Here is an 8,826-nt window from a genome sequence, read left to right on the forward strand (position 1 = left end):
CCCCTCAGCTCAGCTCGGCTCAACTCAGCTCAGCTCATTCCCTGCCGTGGAGCCCCAAAAGCTGTGCAGGGAGCAGAGGCAGGCTGGTCCAGCCATCCCCAAAAGCTGTGCAGGGAGCAGAGGCAGGCTGGTCCAGCCATCCCCAAAAGCTGTGCAGGGAGCAGAGGCAGGCTGTCCCCTGTGCAGGGAGCAGAGGCAGGCTGGTCCAGCTGCCCCTCTGGAAAGCAGAACCTGCCTGTGAGGGCTGCACAAGCTGCACTCTGCCCCAGCAGAAAAGGGGGTGAACCTGCTTTATCTGCTTCCCAAATGCAATCCCGAGCCACAGGACGTGTCAAGACTCGGCTCTGGGGGTCCAGACAAGGAAAAGACGGAGACTCAACAAGGGAGGACAGTCAATAGAGTCACATCCTCCATCCTGCTCACACAGGGGATCTTCCTGCCCACAGGTCTGTGTGATCCCCCAGACCAAGCCTGAATGCAGGAACTACTCCCAGCTGGGAAAAGGCTCCCAGCAGCTCCAGGGAGACAGGAAACATCTGCATTGTCACAGCTGGCGGGCCCTCTGCAAACACAGGATGTGTCCATTAAACTGCCCATTTCCCCAGGCCAGTGTGAGGTGGGCTGTGCTCAGGTGGGAACCATGCAGCCCCACCAGCTCTGCCTCCAGCTCCACTAGCCCTTCTCCAGCTCCATCAGCTCCTCTCCAGCCCCAGCAGCTCTGGAGCAGCTCTGGGCAGTTTGGGCTCTGCACTGACTCCTTCCACAGGGATGTGGGTGATGATGCACAGGGAGCGGAGGGATGGACAGACAGAGGTCCCCAGTGCTCCTGCGTGGGCAGAGGACCCATGGTCGGTGTCCCACAGCACTAAGAGCTCTGCCCAGGCTGCCTTGGGCCACACTAGACAGCAAAGGCTGAAACAGCCCCTGGACCTGAACTGATGCATTACAAGAAGCTCTGCTCTTGTTTCTTCCTTGGACTTCAGTCTGCAAGGAGCAGAAAGTGATTCCACACCAGGCACCATGCCGTGCAGCAAATGTCCCTTTTGTCCCCGCAGGCTGTCTCTCTGTCCTTAAAGCCATCTGGGAGCCCCTCAGACAGGGAGGTTTGCTTGTGGAATCCCATGGCAAAGGGGAAATGGGCACCAGGGAGGTGAACAGCAAAGCTTGACTGAACTCATCACATTTCAGGCTCTGCTTTCCTAGTACCCCTGCAATGGTTAAAAGAGTTTTTGAGGGGATTGCTCATCTCCTGACAAAGCAAAGCTGATGTCTGCACCCAGCACAGGCCAAGCTGCCCTGCTGCTCACCCCACCATGCTGGGACCAGTGTTTGCATCCCTGGGCTTCCCCATCCCATCCCTCCCTCATCCAGCCCTGAGCATGCCCCAGCTCTGAGCTCCCCAGCTCTGTCCATCGAGGGAGGGATGTGTGGCATGCAGCTCACCCTCTCCAGAGCTAAATGGAGGCCTCTCAGTGCTAAACTAAATTAACCTTGAAAAATTCATTTCACAAATGACTGCAGCAATTAGCTGCTCTTAATGAGCTGCTTCACTCAGGCTGATGTCTGAAGGTCCTGGAGGAAATCAGAATCTGCTGCTCATGGCCCTGACAGCTGATGGCTGATAGAAGCTGGCAGCCCCTTCCCACCTGCTTCCCAGGGAGGAATTCCCACGTTTGTGCCTCCAGTTTTCTGCACACAGGTTTCTAAGCCTGCTCAGGGCTCCTGAGCCCAGAGCTCTGCTGCTGCACCCTGATTGCCAGGGACAGGGAATGGCAGTGATTTTCCATCAGGTGATGGAGGGACAAAGCATGGCAGCATTTTTGGGTCAGATACAAAGGGAAAGAGCAAAGGAATCATGCTGGAGCTGCAGCCAGGTATGGGATGTGCAGCAGCTCTCTGCTCTGTGCAGAGGGGCAGCACCGAAACCCTGCCCGAGCCCTGCAGGAGCTGGGACTGCCCAGGGAAGTGCCCAGGGCTGGGCTTTAAGGCCTGGGCTGGGCTGGGCTGGCTCAGAGCAGGACCCTGCCCTCCCCAGCTGCTCTCAGGATGAGCTGCATTGTCACAGGAAATGTCACAGTCAAGATGGACACAACACACAGAGTGTCACCATGCCATTTCAGATAGATTCAACCCATAAACAGTAACATTACATCACTTCAGAAGGCTGCAAGTGTCTGCTCTTCTTGTTCTTTACCCATATGTATGTGGTAAAGATCTGGTGTTCCTGCGCTGCCCATTGCCATTGAGGCTGGGCCACAGCCCCATCCCAGTGACCCCAAACTGTGCCACACACAGCCCAGTGACCCCAAACTGTGCCACACACAGCCCCATCCCAATGGCCCCAAACTGTGGGTCACAAAAGCCCTACACAAGCCCAAAGCTGGCATTTCACTGTTTGCACTGTTCCCACTTTGGCTGCACCAAAGTGATCTCTAGAGATGCCTCTGATTCTCTCCCTGGGTCTCCCTTCTTGCTGTGGCCTCAAGCAAACACTATTAAATCTAATGTGGATTTTTTCAAGTGTAACCTCCTCTTGTGAATGACCTGGACTCAAAGGCTCTCAATGTTCTGTTTTAAAAGCTATAACCCCATAAACACCTCCTGTAACAAAACCTCAAAATAGCTTAATATTTACTCATTAACTACTGGAAGAGCACCAATGTTTTATTTTATTTCCTTTCCCCACTGCAGTGTGCTCAGCTCTGAGAGTTCCCTGTCCTGAGCTCACAGCTGGGATGTCCCTGTGGAACACTGGACACACAGCAATTCCTGCCAGGCATTCCCTGGGCAGTGCCACTGCACGTGGCTGTGGGATTTGGGCAAACCTTTTCCCACTGCAGCATCCCTGGCAGTGTCCATCCACAGGCACCACTGCAGGGGCAGCAGGGGAGAAAACACCAAATGTCAGGGGCAGCTCCTTTCTTGAATCCCCACGGAGCTGTCACCCACAAACCTGAAAGCAGAGTGATCCAAACCAGCCCAGGGCAAACCTGGATAGGACTGAGCCCTGGAATGTGCTGTGGTGTCCAATATTTGTGCCAGAAGTGTCAGGGAAACAAGGGAAGCTGGGGCAGGATGTTGGAGGATTTTGCTGAGACGCATGAAAAAAAATGTGTGCAAGAATTTGAAATGTCCCAAGGCAGAATCCAGAACCCAGCCCGGCTGTTTGCCCAAAGCTTTGTCATTTCCTGGGCAGTGTCATTAAAGAGGCATTGAAATGTTCAGACCCACTCTAAACGGGGTGGGTTTTGCAATCCACCCCAGAGCGCTTTCTAAGCATTGCTCATGCTTGGCAGGCAGGAAAAGCACAAATCCTTCCAGGTCTGGCATTTTCTGCTCAGATCTGCTCTTCAGGAGCTGCTTGCCCTTCACTTCCCAGCTCATTCCATCCATGGCATGGAGGGGATGGCTCTGCCAGGGCACAGGAGCAGGCCAAGGGCTCTGGCCATGCTGGGTTACAGAAGGCAGGGAAGTGCTCCTGCTTATTCCAGCCCCACACCCTGTGTGTGTGTGAGAGTGTGGGGTGTGTGTGTGTGTGTGTGTGCCCCAGCAGAGCTCCCAGCACATTCCTCGGGATTTAATCATCCTGGGGGTGAGGGGACATTCACAGGGCAGCCAGGGAGATGGGAAAGAGGAGAGGAGAGGGAGAGGAGAGGAGAGGAGAGGAGAGGAGAGGAGAGGAGAGGAGAGGAGAGGAGAGGAGAGGAGAGGAGAGGAGAGGAGAGGAGAGGAGAGGAGAGGAGAGGAGAGGAGAGGAGAGGAGAGGAGAGGAGAGGAGAGGAGAGGAGAGGAGAGGAGAGGAGAGGAGAGGAGAGGAGAGGAGAGGAGAGGAGAGGAGAGGAGAGGAGAGGAGAGGAGAGGAGAGGAGAGGAGAGGAGAGGAGAGGAGAGGAGAGGAGAGGAGAGGAGAGGAGAGGAGAGGAGAGGAGAGGAGAGGAGAGGAGCAAATTGTTTTGGGTGCCTGCATGGCCCCAGCAGGGTTATTTATAAGGGATCAGGTCAGGATCAAACACCCTCAGCTCTGCTGCTTGAGCAAACGGCTCCAGGGCTCTGAGATCAACCTCCAAATACAGCCTGGTCCCACAGCCTGGACATACAGCCTGGACATACAGCCTGGTCCCTGGTCCCCAGGAGCCACCCCCCGCCCAGGTTCTGCTTCTCCTCCTGCACAAGGCAGACAGCTCTGGCTCAGGGCAGTTCCCAGTGCCTGGAGCACAGCTCTGCCCAGGGCCATGGGAATTGCACTCACCAGGTGCTTTCACCGTGGCTCCCTCCTGGAGGGGGCACAGGAGATCCCATCCATCCCATCCAGCTGGACCTTGGCTGTTTGTCCATCCCCTGGCTGCGGGAAGGAGCTACCTGCCCTCCTCCAGGGCTGGGGCTGCCCCTCATCGCCAGCTCCAGCCCAGCTCCAGGCAGATCCCCCAGTGAATCCTGAGCACTCAGGGCACAGAGCTCCCCCTTCCCACCCTTGCTGTGCCCAGGAGGAGGCAGGTGAGGGTGAGATTGAGCAGAACCAAAGGTTGCATTAATGCCGCTGACGTTTATCAAGGGCTTGCTCAGCCAGGCCAGCAAACATCACCAGGATCTGTGGGAAAAGTGGGATCCTCATGACAATTCACACTCCATCTGCTGTCTTATCTCCTGCAAGCCTTATCTCCTGCGAGCTGGAGCTATTTTCCTTTCAACCCAGTAAAAATGTGTCAGTTTTATATTTATGTATTAGGCCACAATCCCATGAGAAATTAATTTGCCCAAGAGCAGCAATGCTGTCATCGCAGGCATCAGTCAGTCTGGGAATGGGGATCTCCAGACCAGGCCCTGAAATCAGGGAAACGGCTTAAAATAATAACCACAGGAGGATGTGGGAGACTGAGCAAATTACAGCAGCTCCTTCCTGCCTGCAAATGCATTTGAGGCATTTTGTGTTGGAGATACAAATGCAGAGCCAGGGGCTCAGTGTGACCCCATCCCTGGGGGTCCCCAGGAGGGGAAGGGTCTGCACAGCAATTCCCAGATCAGTGTGACTCCATCCCCAAGGAGGGGAAGGGTCTGCACAGCAATTCCCAGATCAGTGTGACTCCCATCTCCAAGGAGGGGAAGGGTCCCACCCACACAAGCCAGGGGTTGAGGAGGGAGGGTCCCCATTCTGTCCCTGAATCTCCTGGATGTCCCCACAGACCCCAGGCAGGAACAAGGGGTCCTGGGCATCACCACCTCCCCACCAGCTGTGCCACAGCAGCTCTGGGAGCCTGCAGTGCCCCAGGGAGCCTCATCCCACTCCTCACAGGGTTCCCACCACAGTCCAGGCAGGTCTGAGAGCCAGAGGGATCCCCTGGCCCCGCTGGGACAGTGGGTGGGGGGGACAGAGACCCCTTCCCTTTGGGGCAGCTCCCTGTGGCACTAGCACTGCCTTTCTCTGCTTCCCAGCTTTGCAGATAAATGGGATAAATAAATAAATTCTTCCTTCAAATCCATGGGCTTCCTTTAAGACTCAAAGTGTTCATTTGAGCCTCAAAGTGTTCATTTAAGTCTCAAAAGGTTCATTTGAGCCTCAAAACCTTCCTAGGAGCTCTTGTCCTCCCCTCCCTGCCCTGGCCATGCAGAGCACACGGGCTGGGCTCGCCCTCTATTATCTCTCCACTCAATAACACACCCGGGCCCTGCAGGTCCCATGAATAATCCCTGTTTTCTCATGGAGACACTCCCACCATTGAGAGCACTCAGGCTGGCCTGGCAGAATCCTGATTTACAGCCAAAAGCACCAAAGCCACGCCAGCCTCTTCTTCTCACCATTTCATTCCCCTGGAGAGCAAACCCAGTGTGGGCAGCGAAGGGATGGGTGCCCAGGGAGCTGGGATGGGCTGGGGGGCTGTACAGATAAGGGGGGTCTGAGATGCAGATAAGGGGGGTCTGAGATGCAGATAAGGGGGCTCTGGGGACCCTGAGCTGCAGTTTCACACGGGGAGGGAGCCTGGCAGCAGCACGAGGCTGGAGCAAAGTTGGGAAGCACAGCCCTGAGTGAGCAGCTCCAAGGCTGACGTCAGGACAGCCCTGGCTCTGGCTCCTTCAGCTCATACCTAATTTTCCCATATAAGGCCAAGGAGAGCAATAACTCTCCTGGCAAGCAGATCAATAAAAACAGATGGTGGGCTCACAATTAGAGATTAAGCACATACCAATCCAGAACAAACAGGCCATAAATCATACGTGAAGGAGGGTATTTATAGTTTAGATCACATTCCTTAATTAATTCAAAATGGCCCAGAAAAGAAAATAATACCAAACTGCTCTTTTTCTGCTTTGTTCCTGCCTTGCTTTTGCATTCTTTCCTTGGGGGTGCAGGGCCAGCCACGGGACAGAGTGAGGATGCTCTGGGAGCAGGGCTGGGATCTGGGGATTGCTGTGAGCAGAACTGGGGGAGCAGCCAGGCTCTGAGGGCTGGAGCACAGCGGGGCCTGAGTTCGTCTGCACACTACTGGGGTGCTGTTTGTGCCCCCCACAGCACATCACCTGTGCCAGGTGGGACCTGGGGTGAGGGTGGGGGGGTCCCATGTGTGACAATCGGCAGGGTCCTGCCAACAGGGCACTGGCTGCTGGAGGAGCCATCCAGAGCCTGGAGCTGCCCCTGGGGCTGGGCACACTGTCCATGCTGCCCATGGGGCTGGGCACACTCCCTGTGCTGCCCCCCGGGGCTGGGCACACTCCCAAAGATGCCCCTGGGGCTGGGCACACTCCCCGTGCTGCCCATGGGGTTGGGCACACTGTCCATGCTGCCCATGGGGCTGGGCACACTCCCTGTGCTGCCCCTGGGGCTGGGCACACTGTCCATGCTGCCCCTGGGGCTGGGCACACTCCCCGTGCTGCCCCCGGGGCTGGGCACACTCCCTGTGCCACCCCATGCTCCTGAGAGACAGACAGAAATCCCAAACGTGTCCCATCGCCAGGAATTGTGACTCCTCCATGCTCTGGGGGTGGCTGTCCCCTTGCTCCGGGCAGCAGCAGCAGCAGCTCCTATCTGGTTGCTTTCATCTGCTGTGAAATCACTGCAGGAATTCTCCTCTAGCACTTACTCATCCTCCTCCTCCCTCCCGGGAAAAAAAAAAAAAAAAAAAAAAAAAGCTGTTTTGTCAGTAAATGTGATAAAAATCTGCCCTTCTCGTAGATTCAAGGTGAAGTTAATCAAAATATTTACATAGTCCTCACGACAGTGCACTCACCAGGGTTTTTGTGGTGTCCTGATTGCAGCAGGTGCCCCTGGAGCATCAGCCCAGCCTGGGGAGCAGATCCTGAGCTGGTCTCTGCAGCCCTGGTGCCCAGGGGTGTCACAGGAAATGTCACAGTCAAGATGGACACAACACACAGAGTGTCACCATGCAATTTCAGAAGGCTTCAACCCATACAGAGCAACACCACATCACTTCAGAGCTGGGAGAGAGTTTGGGAAAGCTGAGACTCAGGATCTAGAACAAGGCCGTGGTTTTGTTTTGTGTTGTTTTGTTTTGTTGGGTTTTTTTCTGGCACTATAAAGAAACCTGTGCTACTTTGCTCCTGGAGATAAGCTTTTCCTGCACCATTGTTCCAGGCTGTTTTCCTTGATGTGCTCTATTTTTGGCATATGCAAGGAGCCCTAATGTCCTTCCCTATCTCTGCGCTTGCTGGGGTTCAGTTTAAAACATTTCTGGCCTTTATCTTGGATTTTCCAGTGCTGAAGCAACACCGTCTCTCCTCTAGACCATATATTTGTCCTATGAATCACCAAGCTCTAGACAGTGGGTAGAAGAGCCCCAGTGCAGAAGCAGCAGTGCTCCCTGTGCCTCCCCAGCAGTAGCTCTGACACTCTCTGCATCCTGCCCAAGCCCAGACAGTGTTCCTGGTCCAGCATTAGCTCAGCCTCTACACTTTGCTCCCACACACTTCTATCAAACGCTCCAGGAGTGCATTTGGAACCTCTAAATCTTCTTCTATTAACAGCCCATTTGCAGATGGAAAAGGTATTTCTGCAGTCCTCAGGGGGCAGTTTGTCAAGCAGGTTTCACTGATGCTGGCTTTCTGTGAATAAAGCCATGAAACATTCCGCTGCTTTCTCCTTCCCTGGGGATTTCCAGCACTGGCTGTGTCAAGGGGGCAAGCAGGACCTTTGGGCACTGTCCTTAGTCTCACTGACCACCCGCTCCAGGTCCTGCCTCTCACTGACCACCACCTCCAGGGGCACTGGCTGCCCTTTGCAGGAGAACACAAGGGAAGTGTCCAAGGGGAAATTCCCACTGGAGAATGAAAGGGGGTCCCAGCTCCCACAGCTGGCACACAGGAGGTCTCTGTGGCCCCTCTGTGGTGTCCCCTCCCCTGTTCCTTGGCAGCTCTGACCTGCCCTTTGTGGGCAGGCTGAGCTCGCTGCTGTGGCACTGAGCTGCCCCCCTGGAGACACCCAGCCCTGCTGGCATCACAGGGGCTGCTGCCAGACCCTGCCCTTCCAGCCCTTCCTGCACCACCTGCCCACTCAGGCACACCATTTCCATCATGGGTGATCTATTCAGCCCCAGCCCTGCAGCCTGAACCACGGTCACAGCAGCAGCACACGATGCTGGGCTGGAATAGCAAAGCTCCCAAAGCCCAGTGCCCATCTCCAGGGCTGTGTGAGCAGGATGCTGGGGAGGTGAGAGGGGCTGAGAGCAGAGGGACAGGGACTGCACTGTGCAAAGCCCAGCCATAAGAGCACTTGCAGGAGCTCCCTTTCCCTGCCCAGGGCTGCTAATCTCATCCTGGCACAGCCTCCAGCCCCCAGCTCTGCACAAAGGCCACCCACGGCCCAGGAATGGCTCTTTGT

Source organism: Zonotrichia albicollis, chromosome 19 (assembly GCF_047830755.1).
Source record: "Zonotrichia albicollis isolate bZonAlb1 chromosome 19, bZonAlb1.hap1, whole genome shotgun sequence".
Classification (NCBI taxonomy): Eukaryota; Metazoa; Chordata; class Aves; order Passeriformes; family Passerellidae; genus Zonotrichia; species Zonotrichia albicollis.